At 50.3% G+C, this 23218-nt stretch overlaps 1 protein-coding gene across 5 annotated transcripts in view; it reads right to left on the minus strand.

Moving 5' to 3' along the window:
- Positions 1-23218, minus strand: part of PTPN4 (protein tyrosine phosphatase non-receptor type 4) — a 1082125-nt gene that overhangs the window by 722963 nt on the left and 335944 nt on the right. The window lies entirely within an intron of this gene.

The following is a 23218-nucleotide window of genomic DNA, read 5'->3' on the forward strand; positions in this document are numbered from 1 at the left end:
TGAACTTAACACTGAATAACCACACAGAAACTCACGGAAGATCATACAAGGATTAGAACACAGCCGGAGGAAAGCAAAAACTGTTCGAGAAGTAACCAGCTAGATTTCTAGACAGCCAGTTCTGTGTGACATTACATGCAAGCTAGACATCTGATGACAGTGCTGGCCTTCCTGAACATAGTCATGTGGTTAAAAAGAAAGGTAACTCCGGATATCCATGAAAATTGATCTGTGGATAGAGCTAGTCATAAACTGAAGTCTACTCCACCTGCTCAGTGAGATCCAGGCTAAGATGGCAGCATTCACCACAAACACTAATATGCTATGGATAGAAGTGTGTAAATAATTTTTTAACCTTTCATGGATTATTACACTAAAGTGTTTGTACTCTTATTTTCAGGTCATGGTCACTCCAAGACAATATCTGGCTTGACAAACGTATCCAGCCACCAATGCTGATAATGTTTCTAAGGCTCATTCAATGGCTATGGTGCCCTTATAGTGGGGAGGGGTAACTGGTCTGAATCAGGTAGTGGTACACTCTGCAATTCTGGTTGAATGTCTGCTAGGGAATGATGTGGAGTCCTCAGCTTAGACTGAGGTTGATCTTAGGTCCCATGCAGCCACGCTGGGAATCCCCGAATAGGTGTGCATAAAAACCAGAGCACAGACCATGCCCCAGGTTGAAAAAGAGGCATTGGAGCCTCAAACTATGACCCTACCCTCCAAGAGAAAAGGAGAGAAGTATTGGAAATCAACTTCTAAACAGCTACAATCTCAGGTCCCTTCTCCTCAGGGAGAAGACCGGTCAGCCCCAGAGGGAACCGAGCACTAGGAATTGCGCATTACACAACAGAGTTCCTACACCCAGGGGACCCTCTAAGGAAGAGCTGTGCCAAGGGCAGAAGATCAGATCTACTCTTGAAAGCCTGAGATAGCAAGCTGTTGTACAGGAAAAGGGAGATGTCAGTGGCTTCCGCAGGACCTATTGGGAGGAAGGGCTCCTGCACACTGAGGCCAGATACAGCAAAACTGGTGCCAGCAGAAGAGTGGTACTGCCTCAGCAGTTCAGAGTTTCTCCTCACATTGGCACATGACATCCACCTAGCTGGGCATCTTGGCTAGAGCAAGACGGAGAAGGCTAGTCAGCCATTTCTACTGGCCAAACATGTCTCAGAAGGTGAAGGAGTTTTGCAACTCCAGTGCTACCTGCCAAGCCAGTGGCAAAGCAGGTGGCCACCCAAAGGTCCCCTTAATTCCACTTCCAGTGGTTGGGGCACCCTTCAAAAGGGTAGGGATTGACACTGTTGGTCCTCTTGACCATCTGGCTATAACAGGGAACACATGTATGCTGGTAGTAGTGAATCATGCTACCACGTACCCTGAAGCAATACCCTTTAGGACTACTACTGCTCCTGCAGTGGCTAGGGCCCTCGCTGGTATCTTTACCAGAGTGGGTTTACCTAAAGAAGTGGTGTCAGACAGAGATACAAACTTTATATCTGGTTATGAAACAAATGTGGACTGAATGTGGAGTAATTTTCAAGTTTACTACCCCATATCACCCACAAACAAATGGGCTTTGATGAAAGATTCAACAAAACCATAATAGGCATGATCATGGGACAACCTGAAAAACTCACAAGGAGATGGGATGTCGTTTTGCCATACCTGCTTTTCGCTTATGGAGAAGTGCCAAAAAAGGGAGTAAGCTTTTCTCCCTTTGAACTTCTGTTTGGCCATCCTGTGAGGGGAACACTTTGTTTAGTTAAGGAAGGCTGGGAGAGACCTCTCAAAGATCCTACACAAGATATTGTAGACTATGTACTAGGCCTGCGTACAGGGATGGTAGAGTAAATGGGCAAAGCATCCAAAAACCTAGTTGTCAGCCAAGAGCTTCAAAAACTCTGGAATGATCAAAACACTGCACTGGTGGAATTCCAACCAGTTCAGAAGGCGTGGGTATTGGAGCCTGTGGCACCTAGGTTCCCCCCGGACTAATGGTGTGATACCTACCCTTTCCTTGAGAGGAAAAAGTGGGGTCACCTACTTGGTGGACCTTGGCACTAGCAGGAACCCCAAAACGGTCATCCAAGCTACCCACCTGAAACATTTCCATGACAGGGCTGAAATGACTATGTCACTGATGAAGATCAGGAAGCAGAGAGCGAACCTCTCCTTCACCTCCTCTCCAGCAGCCCCAAAGATGGTACAGTAGATGGAGTGGTCTACTTAGACACCGTCCCTGCCCAACAGCAAGCTGAGTGCAGGCAAGTCCTGAAGCAGTATGCTGTGCTCTGCTCCTTAACCCCTGGACAGACACACTGGAGTGCCTATGGTGTGGAAACCAGCGACAGCATACCTGTCAGAAACAAAATCTATTGACAGTCTGACCACGTTAAGGACAGCATTAAAGCTGAAGTAAGGAAGGTATAGTAAGTAGGGGTTACTAAACTCTCTGACAGTCCCTGGGGTAGCCCAGGGGTCTTAGTCCCCAAACTTCACACTAAGGGTGGGAAACCAGAACTGAGGTTATGTGTGGACTACAGAGGTCTCAATGCAGTCATCAAGAAAGATGCGCTCCCCATACCCAGAGCTCATTACCTTTGACTTCACAGCAGGGTACTCGCAGAATGGCCTAACCCATAAGGCATTCTCAACACCAGATGGGCATTACCAGTTCACTGTTATGCCCTTTGGTTTAAAAAAAATGCCCCCCCCCCCCCCCCCCCCAACTTCCAAAGGCTGGTGAACCAAGTCCTTGCTAAGTTGAAATATTTTAGTGCAGCATATCTGGTGGATATTGCTTTCTATAGCTCCACCTGGTAGGATCACCTGATCTACCTCTGAAAGGTTTTGAAAGCCCTGCAGACGGCAAGTCTTGCTATCAATGCATCCAAATGCCAGATAGGCCAGGGCACAGTAGTGTACTTGGGCCACATGGTAGGTGGAGCCCAAGTTTAACCTTTTCAACCCAAGATCCAGACAATCCTGAACTGGGAAGCTCCAACCACTAAGACCCAAATCAGGGCATTCCTTGGCTTGACTGGGTATTACAGGGGTTTGTGAAGGGGTATGGTAACATTGTGGCACCCCTCACATAACTTACCTCAAAGAAGGTGCCTAAAAAGGTCAACTGGACAGTTAGTTGTCAAAATGCTTTGGACATGCTGAAAGAGACAATGTGCTCAGCACCCACTCTCAAAGCTCCAGATTACTCTAGACAGTTCATTGTACAGATTGATGTCTCTGAGCAATGGATAGGAGCGATCCTATCCCAGACCAACGATGATGGCCATGACCAGCCTGTTGCTTTCATTAGCAGAAGGTTACTCTTGAGGGAACAGAGTTGGAACGCCATTCAGATGGAAGCCTTTGCTGTGGTTTTGCCCTGAAGAAGATGAGACCATACCTGTGGTACTCACTTCGTTGTCCAAACCAACCACAGACCTTTCAGATGGCTGATGCAGATGAAAGGTGAAAACCTGAAACTTTTGAGGTGGTACATTTCCCTGAAGGGAATGGACTTAAAAGTGTAACAGAGACCAGGGACTCACCATTTCAATGCTGATGGCCTTTTCAGGTTCTTCCACTTAGACAATGAAGACTCTCTTGGGTAAGGTTAGTCTTGTCCTCTTTCATTTAGGCGGGAGTTGTGTAGGAAAGTGCCCCTTTCTGACATGGTTACCCCCCCCCCCCCCCCCCCACCACACACACCCACACCCTTTGCTTGGTATCGGATGCAAAGTTGACTAAAAGTGTACTGGGTTCCTGCTACACACTGCCACCCCAACAGCAGGCCTTGCAGCCCTAAGACAGAGTGCACTATGCCCCATGTGTGGGCATATCTGCGTAAGTGGAGGTGTCCCTGTTATATCCAAGTCAATCCTTACATATCCCAAGTACACAGGGAAGCCATAACTAGTATATGGGCTGGACACCTTTAATTTTTTTTCTTATAAATCTGTTTTTATTGATTTGCAGAGTTTACCGTTTACAAACTGGCAGTAGCCAACTATGAACAACACCCACACCACACATCATTAGACAATTCAAATGAGCAGTACCGGTGTGAGAAAGTGCCATCTTTCTTGCATGGTATGTCCCCACTTTTTGCTGAATTGCTGAATGTACTTTGACTGAGTGTGCCCTGGACTCCTGCCAATCAGGTGCCCAGGGCCTATGTTCCTTCCCTAAACAGAAACCTCAAAAACAAATTGGCAAACCCTGGCCACATGTCAGCCCCTGGTAAGTGGTACCCTAGGTACCCAGGGCCTTGTGACCAGGGAAGGCCTCTAAGGGCTGCAGCACTCATTGTGCCACCCTTAGAGGCCCTGTACCCTAACATACACACACTGCCCTGGCAGGCTGAGTGTCTGGGTACAAGACAAAACAGAGACGACATGGCACACATCCCTGTGGGTCCATTCCTGGGCCCTGTAAGTGCAGTGCTGCCATTTAAGAGTACATGGTGCTGAGAGCTTGTCAAACACGAACTCCACAGCACCATAATATCAGCACTGAAGACGGAGAAGTTTGGTATCAAACTGCTCAGCACATTAAACCCACACTGATGCCAGTGTGGGATTTAATGTACCAAGCACCACAGAGGGCATCTTAGAGAGGCCCCCTGAAATCTAAACTACAATCCACGTCTGTTCTGAGGCTGCCTAGGCTGCCACACAGCAGACATTTTGCTGGACCCCTGGGTAGGAGAGCCCCTGCTCTCCTGTGTCTGCAACAATGCACATCCTGGGCGAGATGCTAAATCTCCTCCCCCAGGATGGGCAGGGGGAAGCTTTAAAAGGCATGTCGCCTCTGTGAGCTTCCCCAGGCCACGGCAACCCCCCACTCTGGCGGGAAGCTTTGCCGGAAACCCCAAATAACCCCAAGAAACCCCAAATAAGGATGCCAGCCTGCCACCCCACCCCTCAGGTGGGGGAGGCGAGGTGAAGCACATCCCCGGGCTCTCACCATCTTGAAGATGGGGAGCCCTGCCCAATCAGGATTAGGCTACTGCCCTCCTCCCACAGGAGAGAGGCAGGATAGGGGGTGTATCCACCCCAGGACAGGGACCCATTGGTCCCTGCCCTTCACCTACCTGTAACACCCCTAAATCTAGTATTTAGGGGCACCCTGAACCTTCCTTCCCCTGATTCCAGATTCCGAAATCCGAAGAAGAGCTAGAAGAAAGAAGACCTGCCCTGCAGCTGCTAAGAAGAGGAAGACATCAACTGCTTTGGCCCCAGTCCTACCGGCCTGTCGACCTGTCGACCCTCGAACCTGCTCCTGCTCCAACCCGGCATCTCTTGTGGCCAGCAACCTCACAAACCCCGGAGGACCTGGCTACCTTTTGACTCTAAGCCCCCTGAGACTCCCATGAGTAGAGGCTCTACTCAAAATCTAACTTCTAATCCCTGGCAGCAGCCGGAACCGCGAACCCAGCACACTCTGCACCAGCCAAGCCTGGCCTGTGCCGGAGTGAACAAAGACCATGAGGACGACCCCACGGCGACTGTGACCCCGAGTCCGGCACCCAAGGACCTCCCTCGACACTCCTGAAGAAGCCTGCAGCCTCAGAACCAGGTGCACCCCCAACCATGATCAACAGAGGGTAAGATTTCCCGACACCAAAATGCACCCCTGCACCCGGCACCCCGCGGCCCCATGTGCCCAATCCCGGGGTACCTACCTATCCTCCAACTACCCGACTTACCTCTCGAAGTGGTGGCGGCACCTGAAGAATCTCCGTCCCCGAGCTTGCAGTCTTTCTAAACCGGAGATTTCCCATTTAAATCAATTGAGCGCCCAAAGGCTCAAAAGCACCCAGCCGCCCGAGTGGCCCTGGCAGTGCAATCTCTACACCTACCTACTTCCCCACTTGCCCTGAGTAAGTGACCAGGAGCCCAGCTCCCACAGCCGCGTGGCCTGCTAGTCAGCAGCCACCAATCAAGACCCCACTACCTCTCATAGGATAACATTGGGCCTAACTCTCTCTGCACCCGGCCGCCCTTGTGCCACTGAGGGTGAACCAACTGTACCTACCTGACCCTGGGAGACTCCTGAGTCTATGCCCAGAACCTTAACTCTGCCAGTCGAGTACTTACCTTTAAACCGATAACTCAATTTTCTTCATAGGTTAACATTTACTGGCTTTTTCCTGAAATTTCTTTTAATTGTGGACTTTTCAAATCTTAATATATTCACCAAAAATCAGCCTAGTAACGAAAACGAAAATACTCACCTGCTATTAGGTGAGCTCCCAGTGCTGGATCTTGGTGCCCAGCACTGACTCTGAAAAATACTTACAACTGCACTTACCAGTAACCCAATTTTCTCCCACAGGAAAACCATTGACTGTTTGTCTGTGAAATTTCTTCTAAGTGTCAATTTCTGCAAACTTTAAATATTCTTTAAAAATCGTATAACTTCTGAAAACGTAATTGCTTACCTGTTTTGAATAAAGGTCCCAGTACTGAGTCTAGGTACCCAGTACTGGATGACAAAAGTAACGAGAACATACTATACCTGCAACTTGAATTTTCTTCCATAGGGAATCATTGACAGTTTTCTATGAAATATTTTCTGTCAACTTTTAAAATAGCAAAATATGGTCTAAAAATCATCACAGTAATTAAGTCGACTTTTATCACTTGATTCTAAGTACTGACCCAGGACTGAATCTAGGATCTTGTCCTGGAATTCCCAAAGGAAAACGCACCTTGTGAATGTGATAATTTTTCCGACCAGGGCCAGACACATTTTGTGGTTTTTTGTTCTTTCTTTTTTGAAAGTAGGAAAAAGTTCATCAGACCGCTGTTAAGGGAAAAGGGGTTTGCACAGTTTAAACCTGCACTGTATTATCTTCAATTATTGGAGACCCCTTTAGTGATGTTTGGTGTAGCCAATTTTCTGATTGCCTCAATCCGTGCTAGAAGAAAGACTCAAGTTGAATGTAGGTTCTGGTTCTGTAAATGTTTTCCCGAGATCGTATGATATAATCTAAATTAATCCTCTTGTAACAAATAAAATATTGGGGTTATGAATCATGACACATTTGCTACTATAAATTTTTAGTGTATTTGTGTGGATTTATATGTACATGTCACAGACTTTTTTATATATTTAAAATTTTATTTGTATAATATGCTCTGGAAATTTTTAACTCTATGTAATTGTATAGTATACTTTTTATGATTTTTAATTAATCGAATAAAGTGCTTTTGACTTGACTTGACTTATCCTGGAATTCCAAAAGTAATCTAAAAGTAATCTGTTGCTAATGAATTGAAACTTCCATTGAACTCAATGCATTATTGCGTTTAAAATTGTGTTGCCTATTGCAACCACTTGTAACTTTCTACAAAAGTCAATTGCATATTGCAAAAGTATTTATATAAAGGATCTCATTCTGAGAAAGTACATTTTAATATCTATTGTTGGTTCTAAAATAAAACAAGCATATATTTTTTATACATAAACCATTGGCCTAGAGTTCAGTTATTGAGAGTGTGAGACCATTTGCTGGCTGAGTGTGTGCAACAAATGCTTTACACTGTCCTCTGATACTGCCTTACTGCTCGACCAAGCTACCACTTTAGAGAGTAAGGTTATATCTAACTTTAGCCTCTGCCAAACCTCTGGGGACTGTGGACTCTGTACACCCTGTACCTATTTGGGAACAGTATATACAGAGCCACTTTCTCACAACCGTGGATCGCGAAAGCCCCCAGCCCAGCATTTAGAGGGGTCCTTAACAATGTGATGACAATACAAATTGCGATACAGTACCCGTTAACGTGCTTTGGTGGTATGGGTCCATTGGCGTGGTGCATAGAGTCTACGCAGTGTCTTCAGGATACTTATGTATACAGATAGTAAGAACCGAACATGAAAGGGCAGAGCTTCAGGAGCCCCCAATAAAACCAAGAACAGCAGCAAAGTCCGACATACAAATTCCCCCCCATCCCACCGCATTTCCCCAACGTCACCCGCCCTCCCACCCCTGACACCCTACGGCCGGGCGTCACCACATCGTCAGCCCGTCGCCGCCCACTCCAAACATCAGGTAACACAGAGCCAACTGCGTGACGGCGTACGATCCACATTAGCCTACTCAACAATTTCCAGTGAAGTCCCACCCCCCCGGTTGGCATGTCCCTCCGCAGTGTCTCCCTCAAGCTGTGTCAAGGCCTGCAAGAGACCTTCCCATTGTGTTGTGATAGGTGTCTTCCGGAGACCCAATGTTTCCTCTCACAGGAGAGCTATTCCTTCCGCCTTGGCCCACGCCTGGAACGAGTACCACCATGCCCGTGCATGCGGTGGGTCCGGCGCCTTCCAGCGTTTAGTGAGGAGCCGCTTAGCCACCACCAGTCCCAGATCGAGAATACGAGAGGTGACTTTCGTAGATGGCGGTCTGTGGAAGAGATGCAGTAGGTAAACGGACCACTCAAGTGGTATGGAACGGTCCGTGCACGCATGCAGCGCCCCGTGTATCGACTCCCAGTATGGGCGCACCTTGCAGCAACTCCACAGCATGTGGACAATCCCGACTCCCAGCTCCGCGCAATGAGGGCAAACCGCGTCAGTATGATGAAAGTACCTGTTAATCAATTCGGGCGTGAGGTATGCTCTATGAAGTATAAACAACTGTATTTGGCGTAACCGCATGATTCGAGGTATGCGTGTTGGGCTCTGTAGCATCTTACCCCATTCCCTATCACCCAGAGGCCTCGTTAGGTCCGCCTCCCATTTGCGGCGGAGCGGTTCCAGACTGACCGCTGCATGCGTGCGCAGGGAGGCTGCAAACCACCGAATCAAATGTCTGCCCCTTCCCATAACATGGAGATATTGCAGGGTGAGATGCTGGCTCGGTTCCTCCTGCATGTCCCCCCATCTAGCGGTCAATTTCGCAATCAGGGAGCGATGTCTGAGGAATTGCCCAGGTGGCAGGCCCGCCTCGTCGACCAGAGACTCGAACGTCATGAGGGTACCGTTCCTATAAAGGTCACCTAGGGTCTGAATGTCCACTTCGTGCCATTCCGCCAGTGCAGGAGTGGTGAGCGCCCCCAGCCCGCTAGGGGAGCCCTCCAGGGGTATAGCCGAAGCATAGGGCACCTGGGTTCTAGTGGGGTGAAGACTGCGGCGGTAGCATTTATAGGCCACTACCATGAGAAGTGGTGTTGGCATTGAGGCCCTCGCTGCGGGGTGAAATAGCTTGATAATGTCAGCTAGAGAAAGGGGAGTCGCCGTGGTTGCAGTGTCGTCAAGGCCTCTGCCTGCCAGCCAGCAGGCTATCCATTGTAGTTGCGCTGCCAAATAATAATGCTTGAAGCACGACGCAGCCAAACCTCCCTGGTCAGTGGGCAAGTACAGCTTGGGCCAGAGCCATCCTATGTCTTGCACTACCCCAGATGAAGTCACGGAGCGACTGCGTGAGTGTGACAAAGAAGGCCGCCGGGACATATATTGGCAGATTGGCTAAGTAGTACAAGAGGCGGGGGAGGATCACCATCTTGGACAGGGCTACCCTGCCTGTGACCGTGAGTGGAAGTGTGGTCCAAAAACGCATCTGGGACTTTATCGCTGCTACTGCCCTACCTAGGTTGCCCTCAATGAGATCCGCCGGCTGACGGTATATCTGAATTTCCAAATATCGGAAAGTATCCGCTTTCCACTGCACACGCGCGCCATCCAGAACATAGCCCGGATCTGGGGTGTCCCCGCCGAACGCCTAAAGGCAAGACTTGGTAGCGTTCACCCTGAGGTCTGAGAGAGCAGCGAAGTCGAGCAGCACGCGCTCTAGATTGACCGGGATATTACCCACGTCTCTAACGAACACCATAAGATCATCTGTGTATAGCGACACCTGGTGTGTCGCGTCCCCTAGGGGGATACCTTCGCCGAATGTTGCACGCAATATCGCTGCTAGGGGCTCGATTGCTAGCGCGAACAGGAGTGGCGAAAGCAGGCACCCCTGTCTGGTACCTCTACAAATTGGAATCGCTGCAGAGATGGAGGGCCCAGTTTTCACCCTCACTGTGGGCCTCTTGTACAGGAGCGCAACCATCTGTTGAAAACCCGAGCCCAACTCGTAGCGCGACAGCACCGCCGCAAGATATCCCCATTCTAGACAATCAAAGGCTTTTTCAAGGTTCAGTACGAGACATCCCGCCCTGGGCCACCTTTGTACGCCATCCGATGCCACCCTAAAGAACCGCAGCAGGTTCTGCACTTAGGCACAAAACTTTTCTGATCACTGTGTACCAGCGTAGGCACTTCCGGCGCCAGGCGCTCCGCCAGCACCTTGGCAAGTATTTTATAGTCCACGTTAAGCAGTGCCTGGGGCCGGTATGACCCCAGACTCACGGGATCCCTGTTTGGCTTGAGCAGGGACACCAGGTAGGCCTCGCGCATCGAAGGGGGTAAGATGCGCTCCTCGAGAGCTGCAGAGTAAAGGGTGTGCAATTTTGGCACTAGCGACTCCCGATAGGCCTTATGATATTCAGCAGGGAGGCCATCCGGCCCCGGTGCCCTCCCAGTGGCCATGGATCTGATTGCCTCTCCGATTTCCTCCGGGGTGAGGGGGCCGTCGAGCGACTCTAGGTATTTCCTGGGAGACTTGGGCAGGCGGGCAGCGTCCAGGAACCTGTCCAGCACGGGCCCGGAACAGTGTCCCGCAGAGCGGTACAGTTGCTCATAGTGGTCGGACAACACCTAATGTATCTCGCGCTGCGTGTATACGAGTGACCCCTCGGGCGTGCGTATGGCTCCAATCAGGGAGTGAGCATTTTCCTGCTTAAGCAACCAATCCAGCAAGCGACCCGCCCTGTCGGCCTTAGCATGAGTACGTGCCATGTGGGCCGCATAATTGTGGAAACACAGGCGCTCCATGTGGTCTGCATGCTGTGCCCGGAGGCGAGCCAGGTGAGCGGAGTGGCAGCCCCCTCCGATTCCGTCCCGCTCATATTTGAGTAATTGCGATTCAATGCGGGTGAGCGACAATGCCAGATTTTTACGTATGTTCCACGTGGCGCCAAGACAGTGACCCCGTATGGCCGTCTTGTGGGCGTCCCACTCCACCAGAGCGCTACTTGCCGACCCATCGATTAGTTCAAAATACTCTAGTATGGCCGACCCCAGGGATGCCCTAAAGTCCGGTTGCTCTAGTGCGGCCGGCTGGAGACGCCATGTGGGGACAGGGGGACGTCCGGGGTCCCAATTCAGCCGTAGCTGCAGGGGATTGTGGTCAGAATGAGTCCGTCCCAGATACTCCGCATTTTCAACCAGCGATATCAGTGCGTGGGAACCCACCAGCCTGTCTAAACACACATGGAGGTCGTGGACTGCGGAGTAGTAAGAGTAGATACGGGCATCCGGATGTAGGTTGCGCCACATGTCTAGCAGTGCCCAGTGCGAAAGCCAACCAATGAGAGCCTGCGCATTCGAAGCAGCCGGTGTGGTGCGGAGAGGCGGGAAGGACCTATCTAGGCGTGTGTCCAACACCGAATTGAAATCCCCGCCCAACAGCCATGGAAGCCCAGCATGGGGGGCCAATGCCGTAGACAGCTGCGCCAGGAATGAAGGCTGGTCAGTGTTTGGAGCATAAATGGAGCCCAACAGGATTTGTTGGCCATTCAGAGTGCCGCGAGCCAAAGTGTACCTGCCTGCAGGGTCTATCTCTGTGCTGGTACAGATGAACGGGCTACCCGCCCGCACCCAGATTAGTGTGCCCCGCGCATGCGCCGAGTATGTGGTGCCGAATATCTGGCCTCTCCAGCATCTGCGGAGTCTGTCAAGTTCCAGCTGTGTCATGTGTGTTTCCTGTAGGAGGGCGATGGCAGCGGCGTGTCTCCGAAGGTACGCGAAGATGGAGTAGCGACGCATGGGTGTGTACATGCGGCAGATGTTCCACGTAATTATATCAGTGCGCACCATCTTGAGCAAGCCAACGCAGCGGAGGTGCCGGGGCGACCTAGGTCACGCGAGGAATGGGGACAGGTAGTGTCATGCCGGTGTGCTGCAACAAAAAGAAAAAAAAACGCAACTGACGAACCAAAAAACCCTGTAACATGAAGGGCAGACATTGCGTGGTGTCCGTCCAAACTTCTATGACTATTAAGTGGCGTAGACTAAGTCAGTGGAGTGCCTGTGAGGGTGCGCGCCCCAGCTATGTCGCATTATAGCCGTCTCCCCTGTTCGTGCCTGTGATGTGCGCCAATAATGTGAACACCAGTGTCACCGTATTGGATCAACGGGCTGTTAGGCAGACTGGCAAGCCAGGGGAGCAAGCCGCCCCATATGTCCAACCCCACCCCCCACTCCCGCGGAATAGCGTGTGTGATCCAACTGGCGACTGGCCGGACATCACCTCACTGACACCTTCTAGGCCAAGCAGTGACGCTAATGCAATAGGCCCCCCCTGCCCCCAACCATTGGTACGACACTGAATGGACTGCCAATAATTTGCGTATGTGAACCGTCCAGCATGGTTGCCAACATAAGAAGTTGCGCACAGATGATTTCCTCTGCAGTTTGCGGAGTCACCACCGGGAGTACAAGATCCTCCTAGACAGTGGTGGATGGTGAAGAGGAGACGCTAGGAACCAAGGTAGGCTGCATCCGGTGGTCGAAACGTTCCTGGGCGTGTGGGGAGCCGAGGGTGGTGACCGCCTCAAGAGCTTGCAGTCTCTCCCTACGCATGCTTTCTGGATTCGGGGCATTGGACCCAGGCTGGACGTTCCTTATGGACCCGCGTTGACGCTGCCGCCGGGTCCACCTCCCCAATGCAGCATCACCGTCCGGATTCGCAGGTCTCGCTCCCGACGACAGACCCGACTCCTCAAGCCAATCCCATGTCTCCTCTGGGGAGTCAAAGAAGCGGATCTTCCCCTTATCCACCACACGTAGGCGGGCTGGAAACAGCAATGAATATGGTAGTTCTAGGGCACGGAGTTGTATCTTCACCGCTGTGTAATTGCTCCTGCGTTTTAGCACACGGACGGTGTAATCAGGGAAGAACATAGCTGAACTGCCGCCTATTTTGAGATCGTCCAACTTCGATCTCTATAGTTGAGAAGCTTAAAGAGGAATGGACGTGGCCTGGCCCCTGGTCGAGGTTTCTGTGCCGGGATGCGATGAGCTCTCTCAACCACAAACTGCTGTGACAGTAGTCCTGGAGGCATGATATCGCGAAGCCAATGTTCCATGAACTGCTCCGGGTGTCCGCCCTCCGGCAAGCCCACGAAGCGAACGTTGTTGCGACGGGAGCGACCCTCCGCGTCGTCAGCTTTGTCTTCTAGATCATTGACCCTATCCATTAGGTCTTGCAGCGCCGCGGCATAGCTTTGCGTAATTGGTTAAAGTTCTTTGCTTGTTTGACCTTGCCCGGTAACTTTGTCAACCAGCCTACGATGGTCAGCGTGGAGGAGGGTGAAGTCCGAAGTGACCTTGTCGATCCGGGTTTCCAGGGAGGTTCTGGTGTGTTCCAGCGCGGCACCCAACTTTTCCACTGCTGCTAGGACATTTTAGCTGCCTGGGCTGTAGTCGTGGGTTCCGTTACTCCACCAGTACTCAGGGCTATAGGGTCCAACGTGTTCCCGCGCAGTGGTCCCTGCTGTGTTTTGGCTCTCATTCGACCCATCACGAGCAGTTGTGCCATGGGCTTTTGCAGCTGGACTCCGGCCAGAGCAGTATAGCGGCGATGGGGGGGGGGGGGGGGGAAATCGACAGAGCAGGCGCGGCGAGTGCACGAGATGGTGGTCCGGGGAGGCAAAGCGCAGCGGCTGTGTCCCGCGGGTCGCGGATAGTGCGCGGGCGATGCCCCCACAAGGGCCAGAGGTGGGATCCGGCCGCAGCCGCCTGGCGAGAGCAGGACACCCGAGCGCGACGACATCCAGGCCGGGGCACGCTGCCGACAGGCCAGCCCAGTCAATGTGCAGGTCCCCAGGACCAGACGACCGTTTCACTGCGGAATGGGCCCTCAGTATGCAGGCCAGTAGGTACGTGTAGACGTTGGCTCACCCCTAAGCCGTCCGCTATCTTCTCCGAAGATGGTCCGCAGGGACCGCGCCCACGTCTTCTTCACAGGCTTGGAGTCAGAGTGCCACCCGGACAGTCCCACGCTGAGACAGGGGTCACCCCCGAAGATGACAGGTACCAGGACACAACGGGGCAGTCCCAGCAAAGGCCCCCAGGCAGCACCCAGTGGGCACGGCTCGCCACTGCTCCCACCGCAGGCCGCCTCCGCCACAGGCTGGCGCGGGGTGTCCTACCGTTTCCGCAGCCACTCCGGGGATGACGGGGAGCGCGTCCGACTCCCGTAACTCCTCCACACCAGGGTTGCGCCCTCACTACATGCGTGGCCCGCCGGGGATGGCCCCTTCAAGGCTTCATGGGGCTCCACTTGTGCCTCCTCAGCGGCCCCCAGCACCAGAGCTTGACGGTTCCACACACCCCAGATCAAGTAGTGTCCGCTCCAGCTGTCCGCCACCCGCAGCAGGGGCCGCGCCACCTCACAGGGGCCCGCGCGGGCAGGCAGGGACCCGCCGGGCCTAAAGTCTCTGATGCCTGTGAGCACACAGGATGTTGCAGGGGTTCGACTCTCCCCCAGTTACGCCACCAGTACCAAAGGGGGGGGTCTCCCACGCGGCCCGATGTACGCTGCCGACTGGAGCGATCCCACCACCTACTTAGAGCTGTCTAGGGCTGTACCTCGTACCAGTAAAGCACTGGCAGCCATCTTCCCCTGCAGGGCTCCGCGCACGGGTCAGTAGACAGGCAGTGCCCCACAAGTCCGCGCCGCCACCGTCAGGCTCAGCGCCCCCGCCTTCCAGCGGTGCTCGGGGCAGCACAGGAGTCGATCTTGCACGCCTCCCCTGTCGAACTCAGCCCAGGGTCTCACTGCTGCATCTGCTGCTAAGGCACAGCTCACCCTCCTCCTCGGGACGTGTCGCAGGCAGGCAGCACAGCATGAATCAAGTCGCACCAGGGCACCTACGACTGCCGGCCCGCCCGATGCAACTCAGGGCCAAAGTCCGCCTCCACTGCCGGTTACTACAGCGTAGCGCTGGCGTCCATTTTGTGAGGAGAGGACGCCGCGCGCGAGCGGGCAGCCAACACGAGGGCACAGGCACAATCGTCTTCCCCACGGCACGAGCAGACCAGGAGACGCAACACACAGCCCGTTCGGTGCGGGAGGACTTTCGACACCGGCACTCCGCTGGTAGGTGCGTGTTTGTCGGCACCATCCGGAGAAATTATCAGGATTAGGGGGAACAACAGTTCCGGCCTCACGGGTCCGCGTCCACCATGTTGGCTGGCAAGCCACGCCCCCACTGGACACCTTAAATTATGAGTTCCCCAGCAAAATGATGGCTTCACTGTACCCAGAGATGTTTGGTACCAAATGTCTTGCATTAATAAGCCCACACTGATGCCAGTGATTGATTTATTAATAAATGCGTCTAGAGGGCAACTTAAAGGTGCCCCCTGAAAACCTTCTGACTACTAGCATTTTGACTGACTAGTCTTGACCACCCAGCCACAACAGACAAGCTGCTGACCTCCCTGAGGTGAGAACCTTTGCTCTCGGAGGTGAGGACCAAAGCCTGCTCTGGGCGGAGGTGTTTACATCTCCTCCACGCAGGATCCGCATTCCAGGACGGTAAGCTTCAAAGGCTCTTTTGCCTCCGTTTTGCGATCCATATTCTCAACATAGTGTAGATACCCTGTCCTGACCCCACTGTCTTTCTGGCAGCAAGACGGGCAGGAAAACTAGTAAGATTGGGAGGTGTGTCCAACACCAAGCCAGATTAGGAGGTGGGTCCAACACCAAGCCAGCACCACCCTTAAGGTGGACTAGCTGATGTGGACACCACCTTTTCAGATCCCTTCCATCTTGTTTTGGATGGAATTCGCTTTCTAGGGTCAGGGTTGTGCCCTCTTCCCACAGGAAGTGGTAATACAAAGGTTGTAGACACTCTAAAGATAGGTGGCCCATTGGCTACTACCGGTCTCTTCCCTTAACATCACTAAATTAAGTATTTAGTTGGCACCCTTGAACTCAAGAACTCAGACTCGACGGATCAAAAGAAGGACAACCAAGAGGAGTCACTGCCTAGCGATAATTGAAGAAGAACTGTGAATGTTTTGAATGAAACCCTGCCTGCTCGCAACTCTCTCGGCAATCGCGATAGAGTGACTTGTCCTACAAGCGGGAAATCCACCACAACTTTGGCTAGCCTGCAAGCACTTCGAAAATCACCTCAAGTTCCCCTTGGAGTAGAGGAGCTATTCCCCTGCAGTCCGTAGCCACCGAAGAGCAGAGTCCGGTCCATCTTGTAGCTCCCCTGCTCGACTGATGCCAGAGACTACCAGGAAAGGGCACCCGTGCTCTGGAAGGTCAAATCTGTCTCCCCACCGAGGGTGAAAACACCAGGACCAAATGGATCTGTGCAGCACCAATGCACGGGGTACCAGATGCCCTGCAGCAAACACAAACAGCGAGAGCCCAATCCGGAATCTCAGTGCACCATGACCGAACAGCCGTCGAGGGACGTCAGCATCAATTGGAGATCCCCTTAGTGAGTGGACCAGCTGTTCGAATTTTGCCCCTCCCAGATGTTTGTCCCCAACCAAAAGAAGCACCTTTGCGCACCCAACCCAGCTGACTTAACCACTCTGCACCGTCCGGCCCGGATACCGAAGAACCAGCTGTGTTCCCTTGCTTCAAGGCCCAAGCCCCTTTTTGGAGCTGTCAGACTTGTCCCCAAGTACCCCTTTGCAGGCCTGTTTCCAGATGGCCCCCTTCTCTGTAGTGCAGCTACCAACCTCAACAGCACCCCGCTAACGGCTAAACCTGGCAGTTCCCAAAGAACTGCTGGTAGTACTTTGGACCTTGGCCCAATATACTCCGAAACCCAAAAGATAAACCCCTGAAACGGATTGTACTTGCTGCTGTGCATACATGTCTTTTCCTCACATAGGATTGCATTTTGCATAAAGGCGCACAACTTTGAAAAGTTTACTTACCTGCAAAAATAGCTTACAAAAACAGTGCTTACTTTTGAATGACTTTTTTTTCCCCTGTTGAAGATACTTTATACGGTTAACAAGAACCATCAAAGTACAAAAATAAAACATTAAAAATACATCATGAAAATATTTGTTATCGAAATACAGACCGATAAAATCATTTGTAGTGCATAATCCAGAGGACAGAAGATAAGAAAAACCCCAGCAACATTAACAGTCAAATGGACACTTAAATAAAAATATAAATTTAACGTAAAATCCAAAAACTAGATCTGGCATGATAAGAGCTGCTAGCTAAAATGTAATAAAGTGGTTACAAAACTCAAGCAAGGACCAATTCATGAAAAAACACAATTTACTAAAACTCAGGAGCACGTTCGGATTGTAAAACTCCCTGCTCAAACTTAAGGCTAACTATAGTACAAATTTAGAACTCATTCAACCATTACTACAGAACCAGATATTTGTCTCAGTTGTGCCAAACAATGAACAGGAAACAGCTAACTGCAAAAGCAATAGGACAAAAAGTATTTGTTTTCAATATTCTCAAAGCTTCTGCAAAATGTGAGGTATCCATATTCCGATAGATCTGCAGTATCCACTTGCGACACAAACTTTGGTACTCTGTTTCGAAGGTTTGGGCACAGACTGGGCAAGTAACAGTAGACAAGGGGGAGAGGAGCACACTGCTTAATATCCCAGAACAGATCTGCCCATTGCATCCTGGTAAATGCAGTACGCTTAGTTTCAAAGTTGCTCTAGTTCTTCACCAAAGTTGGTACAGGTAGTGCTGTTATCGCTAGACACGTTTCTGGGTTTAGCCCTTCATCAGTAGAGAGCAAAAGTAAAGTAGAACAGAGAAAAGTCATCAGGGGTTGCTGAAATTGTTCCCAAGTCTTCACAGGACACAATACCACTCCACAGGCATCCCAGGAAAGCTTGTCAGCTCATTGGCTCAAGAGAGCCTTTCAAACACAAGGGGGGAGGGAGCACACTGCTTCTCATGTCTAGAGATAACAGTATACCCGCACCAACTTTGGCTAAAGACTACAGCAACTTTGAAAGTAAGCGTACTGCATTTACCAGGATGCAATGGAGTGAACTGTGCTGGGATGAGAGGCAATGTGCTTCCTCCCCCCTTGTGTTTAAAAGGCTCCCTTGAGCCAACGAGTTGACGAGCTCTCCCAGGATGCACCTGTGTGCCTGTGGAGAGGGGTACTGTGACCTGTGAAGACTTGGGCACCATTTCAGCAATCCCTGATGAATATTCTCTGCTCCTTTCTACTTTTGCTCTTTACTGATTAAGGCCTAAACCCAGAAACATGTGTCTAGAGATAACAGCACAACCTGCACCAACTCTTCCCGGAACACTTGGGGTATTGCCTCAACCCTATATATAGGTGACATATTCGTCAAGGAAAATCTTCTCAGTTGCCCAAAGTTTCCTGGAAAAGACAAATGTTGTAATTCCTAATGACAGTAATCCAGTCGGGATCAAACTATTTTGACATGATTACTGCAACAAGGTTGGGGAAAGACTACAGCAACTTTGAAAGTAAGCGTACTGCATTTACCAGGATGCAATGGGGTGAACTGTGCTGGAATGAGAGGCAATGTGCTTCCTCCCCCCTTGTGTTCAACAGTAGACAAGCCTTTATTCCATTTAAGGTTAAACACCATAGTCGGTATTCAGCCTAAGCGAAACCTCACATGTAGGCTCCTCGACAAAGGAGGGGTAATGGAGTCTAGGAAAACTTCAAAGTGAGGATGCAATTTAAACTCTAAAAACTGAATAGTCAGACTAACAGAGGACCCACTTAGTATCTGCTTCTCAAGAACAAGGTTCAAGTAATTGGATTTCAGTCTTGCCAACGTTGACCAGCAAATGGCACAAGTTGTCCCACAGTTTAGTCAACCGAAACTCCCTGAACCAGCTCGATACTAAGGTAATCCAGGAGATTTTAGAAACACCTCTTGTACCCAGTAGGTCGCCAAGGCACTCGTATACACTGAAAGCTCAGGGGTAGCCCTGGTGGTCACCCAGTAGGTCAAGCGATTCAGATGTACCAGAACTGCAATGCACTTTAATGCCAAATCTGATAAAACTGCTAGAAGAGGCGTAGTTACTAGGTCTGAGACAAGTGATCTAATAAATGAATTCTCATCGACAGTAAGTCTCTAGGTGTAAACATACTCATTAATTCGGCACCAAAAAGCGCCACACTCTGAGACTTCGCTCAATAGGCCTCAAGAGCAGGGGAAATAGGTTGTGAATAGGAGTGCTTATGGAAGTGGTAAATAGCACTGGATATATGGGTCAATAGCAAAGAGCTTTTGATAACTTGAGAGCTCCAAGTTAAGTTTTCAGTAACTCTGACTCCAGGTGATCAAAGCTACAAACTCGCTCGAGAGGCACGCTATCTACCTTTAAAACACAATTGTGGGTTTTCCCAGGTCCAAAAATCATAAGGAAAATGCTACTTACCAGTAAGCATCTGTTCTTGGCATGTAGAGCTGTAGATCCACACACTATGCATAGATCGCCATCTGGTGTTGGGCCCGGATGTTTGCACTTTGTTTTTGTCCTGGAAAGTCTTTGGAAGTCACAGGATAGGTGGCTCCTCCTTTGGACAATAGTGCGCATGGGCATCGACTCCATCATCCGATTGTTTTTTTGCCAAGAAGAGAAATTATGGAGTTTTGTAAGAAACAGAAAGATGTCCATGTATGTTGTATCTAATTAAGATAATACTGGAACAGATAAAGGTAGCCGGGGAGGTGGGTGGGCGTGTGTGGATCTACAGCTCTACATGCCAAGAACAGATGCATGCTGGTAAGTAGCATTTTCCGTTCGAGGCATATGAGCTGTAGATCACACACTATGCATAGATTGCATAGCAATATTCCTCCTTAGCGGCGACCACCAGTGTCTGTTGCAGTAGTTTGTAATAGTGTTTTAAGTACAGCTTGGCCCACACTAGCTAGTTGTTTTGCCTGCACATCTACACAATAGTGTTTTGTTAATGTGTGCGGTGTAGCTGCTTTGCAGATGTCATCTAGGGGAATGTTCCCTAAAAATGCCATTGAAGCCCCTATCTTTCGGGTAGAGTGGGATTTAAGGGGAATAGACAGTGTTCGTTTTGCCTTGTGGTAGCAAATTAGTATACATTTGATAATTCACCTTGCAATGCCAGAATTTGATATGGGATTGTCTTTATGTGGCGGTGAGAAGGATACAAACAGTTGTTTTGTTTTACGAAAAGGTTTTGTTCTGTCTATAAGTAAAGGAGTGCTCTCTTTACGTCCAGTGTATGAATAGCCCTTTCTGCTACTGTTTGTGGTTGCGAGAAGAACACTGGCAACTCAACAGACTGGTTCAGATGGAAGGAAGAGAACTTTAGGAAGGAATTTGAGATTTGTTCTGAGAACCACTTTGTTATGATGGAGTTGTAAAAATGGTTCTTGAATGGTGAGTGCCTGTAGCTCACTGACTCTTAAGAGATGTAATGGCCACAAGGAAAACGACTTTCCATGTGAGGAATTGTAGTTCGCATTTATGCAGAGGTTCGAATGGAGGACCCATTCATCTTGTGAGGACGATATTTAGATTCCACACTGGGGAAGGAGGTACCCTGGGAGGAATTATTCTTTTGAGGCCTTTTATAAATGCCTTAATGGCGGACACCCTGAACAGTGATAGGTGCTGTCTATTTTGTAAGTAAGCTGCAATGGCAGCGAGATGTAACCTAATTGATGTGTATGCTAGATTACATCTCCGAAGATAACATATAATGTGCTGAGTGGAGGCATCTAGAGGGTTGATGTTGTTATTGTTACAGTATATAACAAATCTTTTCCACTTGGCTGCATAGCAGGTTCTAGTGGTGGGGCGCCTAGCCTCAATGATAACGTTCATGCAATCAGGGGGAAGATTGAGATAACCAAACTCTAGGACCTCAGGAGCCAGATCGCTAGGTTTAGCTGTGCTGGATCTGGGTGTCTGATCTCTCCATGGTTCTGTGTTAAGAGTTGTGGGGAGAGGCGTAGTTTTTGGTGCGGGACTACTGATAGTTCCAGCAATGTTGTATACCAGGGTTGTCTGGACCACGTTGGAGCAACTAGGATCAGCGAGAGCGACTGTTGTTGCAGCTTGCGTACCACTAATGGAATGAGTGGGAGAGGCGGAAAAGCGGAAAAGCGTACGCAAATTTGCCTGACCAATTCATCCATATCGCATTGCCTTTGGATAATGGGTGTGGATATCTGGTGGCGAAGCTTGGGCATTTTGTGTTGTAATATGTGGCGAAGAGATCTAGCTCTGGCTGCCCCCACATTTGGAAGAACAGTTGGAGAACTTGTGGGTGAAGTTCCCACTCGTGAATCTGTTGTCTGCCGACTTAACAGATCTGCCATGTGATTTTGAGTTCCTGGGAGATGTCTTGCTAATAGGAAAATGTTCTGAGGAATGGGCCATCTCCATATGCTCTGTGCTAGTTGAGAGAGCTGGAGAGAGTGTGTCCCCCCCTCGGTTTGTAAATAGTACATTACTGTCATATTGTCCGTGCGGACTAAGACAGCTTTGCCTGATATCTGTTTCTGGAATGATTTTAATGCCAGAAAGATTGCTAGTAACTCCAAATGATTGATGTGAAGTAGCCTTTGCTGAGGTGTCCATGCGCCCTGTATGGGGTGATGAAGAAGATGAGCTACCCATCCGGTGAGCGATGCATCTGCTGTTAGCACAATCTGTGGAACCGGCTCTATGAACCGTTGCCCTTTGGAAAGGTTTTGGGTGTTCCACCAGTGCAGACAGCGATGTGTGTGGCCGTCCACCAACACCACATCTGTCAGTTAACCTTGAGCTTGGTTCCACGGACGTGCTAAGCATTCCTGTAAAGGGCGCATCTGGAGTCTAGCATGAGGTACTATGAACATGCTATAAGAGCGTGCATGCTTGCTATCCTGGCTGGACTGGGATAGGCAAGACTTTTTGAGGTGTCTATTGTTGCACCCAGATATTGTTGGATGTGGGATGGTTGGAGATGAGACTTTGGGAGGTTTATGGTAAACCCCAAGTCGTGAAGTAGTTGTATTGTGGCGTGTGTGTGATTTACACACTGGATATGTGACTTTGCTTTTATGAGCCAGTCATCTAAATATGGGAAGACGTGAATCTGTTGTCTTCTTAAGTGGGCTGCTACCACTGCCAGACATTTTGTGAAGACCCTGGGTGCCTTGGTGACTCTGAACGGGAGGACTTTGAACTGGTAATGCTGGCAGTCTACCACAAACCAAAGGTATTCCCTGTGAGCAGAGTGAATGGGAATGTGGAAGTAGGCGTCCTTGAGATCTAATGTGGCAAGGAAGTCACCTTGTTTGAGTAACGGGAGGACCTGCTGAAGAGTGACCATATGGAAATGGTGTGATTGTATGTAGAGGTTTAATGGTCTGAGATCCAAGATGGGTCTCAGGGTTCCGTCCTTCTTTGGAATGAGGATATACAGGGAGCAGACCCCTGTGTTCTGGTGATGAAGGGGAACTGGTTCTATGGCATGTTTTCGTATAAGGGAAAGTACCTCTTGTTTTAGAAGCGTTAAGTGTTCTGCGGACATTGGAAGTTGTCTGGGTGGAATGTGCGGGGGAGTGGAAGTGAGCTCCAGGCAATAACCGGATTGATTGATTGATTGATTGATTGGGGTACTTATAGAGCGCAACTATCACCCTACGGGCATCTTGGCGCTTGCATTGGGAACCCGTCCTGGTTTTTCCCTGTAAGATAACCCGTACTGGGCATCCCCAAGGTGAAAGCCAGGCATCCCGCCGCGGGGGGCCGTTGTGGAGATTAAGCAGGCTTGTTGCCCAGAGCTGCATAGTGTGAACTCGTGCTTAGAGTGGGCACCGAAGCGAGAATTATCGAGTCCGTGGATTGAATGATTTGTCTCACCCAACTGTCTGTGGTAATGGAGTTCCAGACAGGTAGGAACTGTAGCAATCCTCCCCCGACCGGAGTAGGGTGGTCCGGGGGGGAGTGGAGGAAAGTGATTGTTTAGGGGTGGAGGTGGTACGAGTGTTGGTAGTTTTGCCTCTACCCTTACTGTTATTGCCCCTGTAGCCTCCTCTGTAATAGCCTCTTGTAGATGAGGTCTTTGTTGGACTCTTGTATGAAGTGGAGGGGTTTTCTGTG

The sequence above is a fragment of the Triturus cristatus genome, chromosome 3_1 (genome assembly GCF_964204655.1).
Source record: "Triturus cristatus chromosome 3_1, aTriCri1.1, whole genome shotgun sequence".
Taxonomy (NCBI): domain Eukaryota; kingdom Metazoa; phylum Chordata; class Amphibia; order Caudata; family Salamandridae; genus Triturus; species Triturus cristatus.